Genomic DNA, 14,171 nt, shown 5'->3' on the forward strand with positions numbered 1-14,171 from the left:
GCTGAGCCCTCTGTGCCAATCCCGCTAGATTAATCAAAAACGACAGGGAAAGACACATCTTGTTCATGAAAGAAAAAAATCTACCAAGATGATATCTCAATTCTGAACATTTATGCACCAAACACAAGGGCAACAGCATTTGTAAAAGAAAGATTGCTAAAGCTTAAATTGAACATTGAATTCTACCATTAATAGTTGAATACTTTAATACTGAACTCTCACCAATTGATAGGTCATCCAGATTAAAACCAAACAGAGAAATAATGAAACTATCAGACATTATGTATAAAATGAACCTAACAGGCATCTATAGAATATTTCACTCAAACACACAAAAAATATGATTCTTAGCATGTCATGGATCTTTCTATAAAACTGACCATATAGTCTATATAGTTGGTCACAAAGCAAGACTCAACAGATACAAGAAAATTGAAATAATGCCTTGTATTGTATTGGACCACCATGAATTAAAGTTGGATTTCAACAGAAAAGAACACTGGAAAGCCTGTACACTCATGGAAATTGTGCAACTCTCTACTCAATGACCTCTGTGTCAGGAAAGAAATAAAGAAAGAAATTAATTACTTTCTAGAATTCAATGAAAATGAAGACAAAGCATACCCAAGTTTGTGTGACACAATGAAACTAACTAGTGCTAAGAGGAAATTTAATAGCACTAAGTGCCTTCATAAAGAAATTAGAAAGTCCTCATATCAACAATTTAAAAGCACACCTGAAAATTCTAAAAACAAAAATAAATAGATAGATAGATAGATAGATAGATAGGAAAGAAGCAAGCATACCAAAGAGATGTAGAAGGTAAGAAATAATCAAAATCTCATTTGAAATCAGAAACAAAGAAAGCAATACAAAGAATAAATGAAACCAATATTCCTCAATTGATTCCTTGAAATATAAACAAAAGTAACATGAACAAAGGCTAAAGTCCCCATGATACTTAAACCACACAAAGTCTCAGAGAACTTCACAAAGAAACCACACAAAGAAAGAGAACTTCAGACTTACTTCTCTTCTGAATGTTGATGCAAAAATACTCAGTAAAATACTCAGAAACCAAAATCAAGAAGACACCAAAGAACTCACTGGTAAACATCAACAGGCTTCATCCCCAGGATGCAGTGATGGCTCAATATACAAAAATCAATCAATGTAATCAACCATATAAACAAACTGAGAGGAAAAACATCACAATCATTTAGACACTCAAAAAACCTTTGATAAAATCCAACACCCCTTAATGTGAAAGGTCTCAGATAAGTCAGAGATACAGGTCACATAGTTAAACATAATCAAATCAATATAAAACAATGCAATACTCAACACAAAACTGAATTTAGAGAAATATAAAGCATTTCCACTAAAATAAGGGACAAGGTTGCCCACTCTCTCTCTCATATATTAAATATAATACAAGAAGTTCTAGCCAGAGCAGTAAGACAACTAGGGGAGATCAAAGGGATACAAATTTGAAAGAAAGAAATTCAGGTATCACTATTTGCAGAAGATATAAAAGTATTCACTAAAGTGAATGAATAAAAAATTAACTGAAACAAATCATTAGCCTTCTTTCAGACAAATGATAAATGGGGTAAGAAAAAAATAGGAAAACAACCTCTTCACAATAGTTATGAGTAATATAAAATATCGTGTAACTCTGATCAAACAACTAAAAGACTGGTATGACAAGAACCTTGAGTCCCTAAAGAAAAGAATTGAAGATGACATGTGAAAAAATATCCCATAAACATGGACAGGTAGGATTTACATAATGGAATGGCCATCTTTGATGGTTTGTATATGCTTTGCCTAGCAAGTGGCACTATTAGAAGGTATAGCCTTGTTTAAGTAGGTATGGCTTTGATAAAGTACATGTGTCACTGTGGGTATGTGCTGGAGCAGGTGCAGCCACAGCCCCTGTGAAACCCACTTGTTTACTGCCTTACCCGAGCATGCACAGCGAGGCTGCCTGCCAGGCTGGACTGTTCCTCGTGTTCAGGAACTGTCAGCCTATTGCTCATGCCTGGAGTGTGTGTGAATTCTGATTGGATGAGGTGGAGTGGAGCTAGATGAGGTCAGGGCTGAGAGTATAGGAAGTTTAGCCCTTGACCTAAGTAAAAGCTATTTGTAGTAAGAGAAGCTGTTGTAAGGGGAGTTTAGTTTAGCCCTTGCTGTGAGAAGGATGGAGGTAGTAGAAGAGGCTGCTGGGGAAGAGAGCTGTAAAGGAAAAAGCCACAAGTAAAGAAGCCGTTGTGTGAACTGGACTTGGTGTCCATGTCTTTCCTCTCTCCATGGGTGGTGAGGACTGCTGAGACCTGGACAGATATAGACTTTAAGACCCTCATTCAACCTGGCTGGGAGTAAATATTCTGCTAGCAGCCTTCAGATGAAGATGTAACACCATGCCTGCTTAGGTGCTACCATGTTCCTACCTTGATGATAGTGAACTGAACCTCTGAACATGTAAGCCACCTCCAATGAAATGTCCTTTATAAGACTTCTTTGTTATAGTGTCTTTTCACAGTAGTAAAACCCTAACTAAGACACCATTTTACCAAGAGCAACCCACAGATTCAATGCAATCCTTATAAAAATTCAAACAGTATTTTTATATAGCTTGAAAGAACAATTCTCAATCTCATATGGACAACCAAAATGTCAAGATCGATAAAAACAATCCTGAACAATAAAAGTACTCAAGGAGGAATCACCATACTGGACCTCAATTTTTTACTACAGAGCAGTAGTGATAACAAACAAAAAGACTACATGGTTTTGTTACAGAAATAGACAGATGATCAATGGAATGGAACTGAAGACTCAGAAATAAACCCACACAACCACAGATGCTTGATTTTTGATAAGGAAACCAAAATCATTCAATGAAAAAATGAATGTACCTTTAGCAAATGATACTGTACTAACTGGACATCTACAGAATAATGAAAATAGATCCATATTTATTACCCTGCACACAAAACTGGACACACTAATTCTCATAGACTAGAAAGTGGGAAATGCTCTTGAACCCATTGGTACAAGAGACTGAACAGAACACCAATGACCCAGGCTCTAAGGTAAATGGATAAATGGGAACTCAGGCAATTGCAAAGATTCTCTAAGACAAAAGACACTGTCAATAGGACAGATCAGCAGCCCACAGATTGGGAAAGGATCTTCACCAACCCTAAATTTCACAGAATCCTAATATCCAAAATTTACACTGAAGTCAAGAAGCTAACAACCCAGATAGCCCAATCAAAAATGTGGTGCACCACTAAACAGAGATTGCTCAACAAGGGAATTTCAATGGCTGAGATGAACTTAAAGAAATGTTTAAAGTTCTTAGTCATCAGGGAAATGCAAATCAAAACTACTCTGAGGTTCCAGAATGACTATGATAAAAAAATAAAAAATAAAAATAATAAAATAACACAAAAGGCAGTACATCCTGGCAAAGATGAGGACCAACAAGAAAACTTCTGCATTTCTGTTGGAGCACAAACATGTACAACCACTTTGGGAATCAATTTGGCAGTTTCTCAACAAACTCTGGAGGGTTTTATCACAAACTCAGGTATACCGCTCCTGGGCATATACCCAAAAGATGCTCCAGTATCCACAAAGACACTCATGCAGCTATGTTCATTACAGCTTTATTCCCAATAGCCAGAAACTGGATAAAATTTAGATGGCTCTCAACTAAAGAATGGATATAGAAAATGTAGTACATCTATACAAGGAAATAATTTTCAGTTAGTAAAAACAAAAATATCATGCATATTTTCAGCTAATTGACAGAATTTGAAAATATCACCCTGAGTGAAGTTTCAGAGTCCCCAAAGGACATATGTGGTATGTTCTCACTTGTAAGTGTATATTAATCATAAAACACAGATGCCATGCTACACTCTAAAAAAAGATAAACAGAAAGGAAGTCCTAAACAAGGCAGCTTGAATCTCATTTACAAGAGGGGATAAATTAGTCATAAGTGGTGGATGGGGAGAGGGGACTGGGAGGGCAGGTGTACTGGCTAGTTTTGTGTCAAGTTGACACAGCTGCAGTTATCACAGAGAAAGGAGCTTCAGTTGAGGAAATGCCTCCATGAGATACAACTGTAAGGCATTTTCTCAATTAGTGATCAAGGGGAAATGCCCCTTGTGGGTGGGACCATCTCTGGGCTGGTAGTCTTGGTTCTATAAGAGAACAGGCTGAACAAGCCAGGGGAAGCAAGACAGTAAGGAACATGGCCCTCCATGGCCTCTTCATCAGTTCCTGCTTCCTGACCTGCTTGAGTTCCAGTCCTGACTTCCTTGGGGATGAACAGCAGTATGGAAGTGTAAGCCAAATAAACCCTTTCCTCCCCAACTTGCTTCTTGGTCATGATGCTTGTGCAGGAATAGAAACCTTGACTAAGACAGCAGGGGATAGGGAAGGAAATGTGGGGTTCAGGATCAGGTGTAGGGAACTATGGGAGAGATGTCTAGATGGCCATGAAAATAAACAGAAATATGTAACAGATGGGCTAAGGAGGTAGGGGGCATATTTAAGACAAGACAGAGACCTGGTATGAGGCATCCAAGAATCAGTGGAGTGACATTAGTTATGACTCATTCCATTGGGAATACAGAACCTAAAGAGGCCTCTTCCTCTTTAGGAAAAGAAAAGAACCAGAAAAGAACCCCAGTAGAGGGATAGATACACCAAACCACTCTCAAAACTTACAACCCCAAATTTATCCTGTCTACAGAAAATGCAGGCATGGGGAATGCAGGAGAGACTGAGGGAACAGGAAACCAATAACTGACCCAAACTGAGACCCATCCCATGGATAAGCAACAATCCCTAACACTATTAATGATAGATTGTTATACCTGTAGACAGGAGCATGTCCTCTGAGATGTTCCACCAGGCAGCTAACTCAGTTACAGATACCTATAGCCAAACAATGGATGAAGCTTGAGAACTCTTTTTATTGGATAATTTATTTATTTACATTTCAAATGTTATACCCTTTCCCAGTGTTCCTCTCTCCCGAAAACACGCTATCACATCCTCCCTCCCCCTGCTTCTATGAGGGTCTATCTCCACCCACCCACCCACTCCCACCTCCCGACCCTCAGTTCTTCTACACTGGGGCATCTATTGAGCTTTCTTAAGACCTAGGACCTCTCCTCCCAATTATGCATGACAATGCCATCCTCTGCTACATTTGCAGCTGTAGCTATATGTACTCCTTTGTTGATGGCTTAGTCCCTGGGATTTCTGGGGCGTCTGGTTGGTTGATCCTCTTGTTCTTTCTTTGGGATTGCAAACCTCTTCAACTCTTTCAGTCCATTCTCTAACTCCTCTATTGGAGACCCCATGCTCAGTCCAATGGTTGACTATGAATTTGTAAAGTTCTGGCAGGACCCTTCAGGAGACAGCCATATCAGATTGCTTTCAGTATCCAAAATAGTGTCTGATTTTGGTAAAAGGCCTCCAAGGAGATGGACTGCAGTCAGGGCAACAGATCAGAAGCTTCTCTGCACCTGCCCAGAGCCCCCAGTTGGAAGACTCCACAGGTAGTCTGACATATCCAGGGCTGCAAGCATACCAGGAGACCTGAAGCAACCCAGGAACAAAATGGCACACTCCATACAGTCTCACAGATCAACAAACACCAGGTATATACAGATGACAAGCACAAGACCATAAGCAGCAGAAGTCAAAATATGTGGGCATCATCTGAAATGAACCCAGTTCCCCAACCATAGCAAGCCCTGAATATACCAACACACCTGAAAATCAGGAATCTGTCCTAAAATCCTATATCATGAAGATAGTAGAGTCCTCACAGGAGGATATCAATAACTCACTGAAAGAAATACAGGAAAACACAGGCAAACAGGTGAAGGAATTTAATAAAGTGATCCAAGACCTAAAAGTGGAAGTAGAAACAATAAAGAAAACACAAATGAAGGCAAGCCTGGAAATGGAAAATCTAGGGAAAAGGTCAGGAATTACAGATGTAACCATCACCAACAGATTACAAGATAAAGAAGAAAGAATCCAAGTGTAAAAGATAAGGTATAGAGATTGACACTCCTGTCAAAGAAAATTCAAAACATAAAAAACTCCTAACCCAAAGCATCCAGGAAATTCAGAACAAAATGAAAAGACCAAATCTAAGAATAATAAGAATAGAGGAGAATGAAAACTCCCAGTGCAAAGGATCTGAAAATGTCTTTAACAAAATCATAGAAGAAAACTTTCCTAACCTAAAGAAAGAGATGGATATAAAGGTACAAAAAGCCCAGAGAACACTAAATAAATGGGACCAGAAAAGAAAATTATCTCATCACAAAATCATCAAAACACTAAATGCACAGAACAAAGAAGGAATATTAAAAGCTGCAGGGAAAAGGGCCAAGTAACATACAAAGGTAGATCTATCAGAATTACACCAGGCTTCTCAACAGACACTATGAAAGCCAGAAGAGCCTGGTCAAAGGTCCTGCAGACTCTAAAAGAACACCCAGGCTACCAGCCAGCCCAGGCTACTGTACTCAGCAAAACTCTCAGTCAACATAGATGGAGAAACCAAAATATTCTAGGAAAAAAGAAATTCAAACAGGATCTATCTACCAACCCAGCCCTACAGAGGATCCTGGAAGGAAAACTCCATCACAAGGAAGATACCAACAAAAAATTAAGGACAAGATATTAAGCATCTCAAAACAAAGTAAAAAGCAGAGAGCCACAAGCACATATAGTCACTTACAAAAACAAATATATCAGGAATCAACAGTCATCTCTCTTTAATAGCTCTCAATATTAATGGACTCAACTCGCCTATAAAAAGACATAAGCTAACAGACTGGATATGCACACAAAATCCAACATTTTGCTGCATTCAAGAAATACACCTCAACAACAAGACAGGCACAATCTCAAAGTAAAAGGATGAAAAAAAAATCTAACAAGTAAATGGTCTCATGAAGCAAGCAGGAGTTGCCATCCTAATATCCAATAAAATAGACTTTCAACCAAAAGTTATCAGTCATGATGAAGAAGGACACTTCATATTCACCAAATGAATAATCCACCAATAGAAAATCTCAACTCTAAACATCCATGCCTCAAATGTAAATTTATAGAAGAAATTTTACTAAAAGTCAAAACACACACGGAACCCCACACAATAAAAGTGGGAGATTTCAACACCTCACTCTCACCAATGGACATGTCATTGAAACAGAAACTAAACAGAGGCAGAGTGAAACTAAGAAAAGTTATGAACTAAAAGGATTTAATAGATATCTCCAAAACATATCACCCTAAAACAAAAGAATACAACTTCTTCTCCGTACTTCATGTTACCTTCTTCAAAATTGACAATGTAATTGATCACAAAACAACCCTCAACAGATAAAGAAGACTGAGATAACCCATGCATCCTAGCAGATCACCATGGCCTAAGAATTGTCTTCGATAACAGCAAAAACTACAGAAAGCCCACATACACGTTGAAACTGAACAACTATTTACTCAATGATAGCTTTGTCATGAAAGAAATAATGATAGAAATTAAAGACTTATGGGAATTTAATGAAAATGTTGAGACATTATACCCACACTTATGGGTCACAATGAAAGCAATGGTAAGAGGAAAGTTCATTGCACTAAGTAAAGAAACTGGAGAGACTACAGTCTCTAACAACTTAACACTTACACTAACAACTTAACAGCACACCTGGGAGCTCTAGAACAAAAAGAAGCAAACTCACATAAGAGGAGTAAGCAGGAAGTAGTCAAACAAAGGGCCCAAATCAACCAAATAGAAACAGGGAAAACAATACAAAGAATCAGCAAAACTAAATGTTGGTTCTTTGAAAGAATCAACAAGATAGTTAGAAACCCTACCCAAACAAACTAAAGGTCCCAGAGGCAGTATCCAAATTAATAAAATCAGAAATGAAAAGGGAAGCATAACAACAGAAATTGAGGAAATTAAAAAAAAATTATCAGATGCTACTATAAAAACTTATACTGGAAAATCTAGCTGAAATGGGTGATTTCCTAGATAGATGCCACCTACCAAAGTTAAATCAAGAGCAGGTAAACTATTTAAATAGGCCCATATCACACAAGGAAATAGAAGAAATCATTATAAACCTCCCAGCAACAACAAAAAGCACAGGGTTGTATGGGTTTAGTACAGAATTCTTACCAGTACTTCAAAGAAGACCTGAAACCAATTTTCTTCAAACTATTCTATAAAATAGAAACAAAAGGAACACTACCTAACTCATTCTATGAAGCCACAATTACTCGGATACCTAAACCATACAAGGACCCAACCAAAACAGAGAAATTCAAACTAATTTTCCTTATGAATATCAATGCAAAAATACTCAATAAAATTCTTGCAAACCGAGCCAAGAACACATCAAAACCATCATTCACTATGATTAAGCAGTCTTAATCCCAGGGATGAAATGTTTTAATATACGAAAATCCATTAACATAATCCACTATATAAATAAACTCAAAGGAAAAAAAATCACATGATCATCTCCTTAGATGAAGAAAAATCATTTGACAAAAGACAACACCCTTCATGTCAAAAGTATTGGAGATATCAGGAATCCAAGGCCCATACCTAAACATAATAAAAGCAATTTACTGCAAACCAACAGCTAATATCAAATTAAATGGAGATATACTTGAAGCAATCCCAATGAAATGGGGACAAGAAAAGGATTCCCACTCTTCCCATATCTATTCAATATAGTACTTGAAGTGGTAGGTAGAAGAATAAGACAACAAAAAGAGATCAAGGGGATACAAATTGGTAAGGAAGAAATAAAGCTACCAGTATTTGCAGATGATATGAGAGTAAACATAAGGAACAAAAAAAAAAAAAAAAATGCTTCCAGAGAACTTTTCCAGCTGATAACTTATCTTTAACTTATCAGTATCTTTCCTTTATACAAAGGATAAATAGGCTAAGAAAGAAATTAGGAAACAATTCCTGTCACAATGACCACAAATTATATAAAATATCTTGGGGTAACTCTAATCAAACAAGTGAATGATCTGTATGACGATAACTTCAAGTCTCTCAAAAAAGAAATTGAAGATCTCAGAAAATGGAGAGATCTCCCAGGCTCATGGATTGGCAGAATTAACATAGTAAAAATGGCCATCCTACCAAAGTCAATCTACAGATTCAATGCAATCCTCATCAAAATCCCAACTTAATTCTTCAAAGACCTGGAAAGAGCAATTCTCCAATTCAAATTTGTCTGGAAAGGCAAAAAAACAGAATAGAGAAAAGAATTCTTAGCAATAAAAGAACAGCTGGGGGAATCACCATCCCTGACCTCAAGTTTTACTACAGAGTAATAGTGATAAAAATTTCATGCTATTGGTACAGAGACAGACAGGTAGATCAACAGAATAGAATTGAAGATCCAGAAATAAATTCTCACACTTATGGTCACTTGATCTTTGACAATGATGCCAAAAATATACAATGGAAAAAGAAAGCATCTTCAATATATGTTGTTGTTCTAACTAGCTGTCTGTATGTAGAAGAATGAAAATAGACCCATATTTGTCACCTTGTAAAAAGCTCAAGTCCAAATGGATTAAGGAACTCAACATAAAACCATATACACTGAATCTAATAGAAGAGAAAGTGGGAAAGAGCCTTGAACTCATTGGCACTGGGAAATTTCCTAAACAGAACTCCAGTTGGTTATGCTCTAAGATCAACAACTGATAAATGGGACCTCATGAAACTGCAAAGCTTCTTTACAACAAAGGCCATAGTTAATAAGGCAAATCATCACTCTACAGATTGGGAAACTATCTTCACTAACTCCACATCAGTTAGAGGGCTAATATCCAAAATATATAAAGAACTCAAGAGGTTAATCACCAAAAAACCAAACAACCCAATAATAAAAATGGAGTATAGAACTAAACTAAGAATTCACAAATGAGGAATCTCAAATGGCTGAGAAGCATCTAAAGAAATATTTAGCTGGGCAGTGGTGGCACTCGCCTTTAATCCCAGCACTTGGGACACAGAGGCAGGCAGATTTCTGAGATTGAGGACAGCCTGGTCTACAGAGTGAGTTCCAGGACAGCCAGGACTGCATAGAGAAATCCTGTCTCAAAAAACCATCAAAAAACAAAACAAAACAAAACAAAAACAAAAACAAAAGAAATGTTCAAAGTACTTAGTCATTAGAGAAATGCAAATGAAAATGACTCTGAGATTCCATCTTACACCAATCAGAATGGCTAAGATCAAAACCTCACGTGACAACACATATTGAAGAGAATATGGAGAAAGAGGAATGTTCCTCCATTGCTCGTGGGATTGCAAACTGGGATAAACACTCTGGAAATCAATATGGAGGTTCCTCAGAAAATTGGAAATAGATCAACTTGAAGACCCAGCAGTACTCTTGGGAATATACCCAAAAGATGCCCCACCATGCTGGGGTGGGGGGGAGACAGGTGTCCCATTACATTCATAGTGACCTTATTTGTGATAGCCAGAAGCTGGAAAAAACCTAGATGTCCTATGACAGAAGAATGGATAGAGAAAATGTGGTTCATTTACACAATGAAATACTACTCAGCTATTAAGAATGAGGACATCCTGAGTTTTTTTAAGGCAAATGTGAAAATGAAACTAGAAAATATCATCCTGAATGAGGTAACTCAGACCCAAAAGGGCATGCATGGTATGTACTCACTACTAAATGGATTTCAGCCCAAAAAACAAAAAACAAACAAAAAAAAAAACCAAAAAAACAAAAAATAAACAAAAAAAAAAACAACAAACAAACAAACAACCCAGAATACCAAAGGGACAGTCCCCAGAACTGAAAAAATGTCAACAAGCTTAAGTGCCCAAGTAAGGATGCCTCAGTCTCACTTGGGAGAGAAAAGAAAGCAATCAAAGCTGGGGAGGAAGGAAAGGACCTGGGAGAGAAAGTGGATGGGGAAAGGGGTTCAGTGTGTGTGTGTGTGTGTGTGTGTGTGTGTGTGTTTGTATGTGAAGCCTGATCTGGTATTGGGTGACGGAAAAGGACTGAAGCCCTGAGGGCCAGCAGAAAGAATGGAAACTGGCAACCTCAGGAAATAAGAGGTTGAGGGACCCCCCAGAATGCACCTGAGACCTGGGAGGTCAGAGATTCCCAGGACTCAAAAGAAGGGACCTTAAATGAAATACCAGACAGTAGGGAGAGGAAACTTATAGAGCCCCCCTCCAGCAGAAAGGCAGGACATCAATTGAGTGATAGGGTTGCCATTCCACAGTCACATCTCTGACCCATAATTGTTCCTGTCTGAAAGAATTACAGAGATGGAAATTGAGAGGAGCCTGGGGAAAAGAAGATCCAGCTACAGGCCCAAAATGGGATCAAGGTCAAGGGGAGGTCCCAAGGCCTGACACTATTACTGAGGCTATGGAGAGTTCTCAATATGGATCTATCACGACTGCACTCTGAAAGATCCAACAAGCAGTTCAAAGAGTCAGATGCAGATATTTGCACCCAACCAATGGACAGAAGCAGCTGACCCTTGTTGTTGAATTAGGGAAAGGCTGAAAGAAGCTGAGAAAGGTGATCCTGTAAGAGGCCCAGCAGTCTCATTTAATCTGGACCCCAGAGATCACTCAAATACTGGAACACCAAACAGGCAGCATACAATACCTGCTATGAGGCTCCCAACACACACAGTGGACGACTGCCATGTCCGTGTTCATTCAGAGATGATGAACCTAACCCTGAAGAGACTGGAGGCCCCAGGGGGTTTATAGGTAAGGTGGGATGGGGGCATCCATGTGTAGACTGGCTGGGGTGGGGAGGAGGTATGGGATGTGGAGCAGATGGCGTGTGGAAGGGGGGCGGAGAATGAAATATGGAGTGTAAAAAATAAAGTTAAAATAAAATTAAATTAAAAAGAAAATTGACGAATTATGATTGCTTGTCAGGAACAGCCAAGTGCAATAAAATTGATAAAAATGGAATAAACTGTTAAAAAATAATTACCCTCACTTTTACAGCACACTTTCAAAGAGAACAATCATAGTTGAAATATTACTAGTATTTGGAATCATTAACTTCATTTTAATTCTCCACTTCCCTTTAAAAAAATTAGCAGCCATTTTTGTTGTTGTTTACTTCCATATATGCCATATTGCGTGGACGTGTCCAGTGGCATTTTTTTTTTTTTTACTTTCTTTGTTTTGGTGACCGTGAGAGCATCCTTATACTACTCAGGTGTTCTAGGAGACATCTCCAACCTGGTATATTTCTGCAAATGTTCTCAATTACTACCTCTCACCTGTATATTGTGAGTCACATTATGCTTTACCTATACAATGAAGCCTGCATGTGTTTATCTAATATAAGAAACTATGTCAAAAAGCCAGGTGTGGTGGCACACTCCTTTAATCCCAGCACTCAGGAGGTAGAGGCAGATGGATTTCTGAGTTTGAGGCCAGCCTGGTCTACAGAATGAGTTCCAGGACATCCAGGGCTATACAGAGAAACCCTGTCTCAAAAAACCAAAAAAAAAAAAAAAAAAAAAAAAAAAGAAAGAAAGAAAAAGAAAAATAAAAGAAAAAAGAAAAAAAGTAGAAACTATGTCAAGTTCATTAATTTTATGAACACTGCCGTGATATAATACTAGTACTTTATTATTAATGAAAACAGTGAAAGAATATGCACTGATTTTTTAAACCATAATTTTTAATTTCAGAAATTTTTGTGCCCCAACTTTTGTTGCTATTAATTAGATTCAGAAAAGCACATATTCAGTTTAAACTTTAAATATGTTTTGCACGTGATATAAAAATGATCACAGGACAGTACTGTCCTGGAAAATGACCACCTATAACATAAAGTCTGAACATAAGATATATTGTCTAAATATACTGATGACATCAATAACCTAAGGCAAACCAGATTGTACATTCCAAGGAAGCACTGTCTTATAAAACAAGAGAACAGAAAACTTCTGAAAAAACATCAAAGCAGATCATCAAATTGAGGTCAAGTGAATTTGCTCTGACAGAAAAACGGAGTAAATACTCAGAGTACTGACTATACAATGGAGTCATTTCACAATGAAAAGCAATGTATATGGTAGCTTGCTACTTCATAAACTGTTAAACAAAACAAAATCATTTCTTAAATTTTAGACTTTTATATTTAAGAAAACATTTTGCTAAAACAGTAAACAAAATCCCACTATACTTTTGAACATGCTATCACTATGGATTTTTTGAGGGAGGAAGAAAGGACAAAGCATAAAGTTGGATAGGAAGGGACATGGTGCATCTGTTAGGAGCTGAAAGTGGGAAAATAATGATCAAAGTATATTGTATGGACAAATTATCATGCCTTCAAAAAGAAAACCCCTGAATATTTCCTTTGCAAAACTCCCTCCCCCCATTGTTCTATTTTTTTTAAAGGGGAATTTTTTTTTAATTAGGTATTTTCCTCGTTTACATTTTCAATGCTATCCCAAAGGTCCCCCATACCCACCCCCCCCAATCCCCTACCCACCCACTCCCCCTTTTGGCCCTGGCGTTCCCCTGTACTGGGGCATATAAAGTTTGCAAGTCCAATGGGCCTCTCTTTGCAGTGATGGCTGACTAGGCCATCTTTTGATACATATGCAGCTAAAGACAAGAGCTCCCGGGTACTGGTTAGTTCATATTGTTGTTCCACCTAAAGGGTTGCAGTTCCCTTTAGCTCCTTGGGTAATTTCTCTAGCTCCTCCATTAGGGGCCGTGTGACCCATCTAATAGCTGACTGTGATCATCCACTTCTGTGTTTGCTAGGCCCCGGCATAGTCTCACAAGAGAGAGATATATCTGGGTCCTTTCAGCAAAATCTTGCTAGTGTATGCAATGGTGTCAGCATTTGGAAGCTGATTATGGGATGGATCCCTGCATATGGCAATCACTAGATGGTCCATCCTTTCGTCACAGCTCCAAATTTTGTCTCTGTAACTCCTTCTATGGGTGTTTTGTTCCCATTTCTAAGAAAGGGTAAAGTGTCCACACGTTGGTCTTCATTCTTCTTGAATTTCATGTGTTTGGAAAGTTGTATCTTATATCTTGGGTATCCTAAGT

Source organism: Mus musculus, chromosome 4, assembly GCF_000001635.26.
Source record: "Mus musculus strain C57BL/6J chromosome 4, GRCm38.p6 C57BL/6J".
In the NCBI taxonomy this organism is placed as follows: Eukaryota; Metazoa; Chordata; class Mammalia; order Rodentia; family Muridae; genus Mus; species Mus musculus.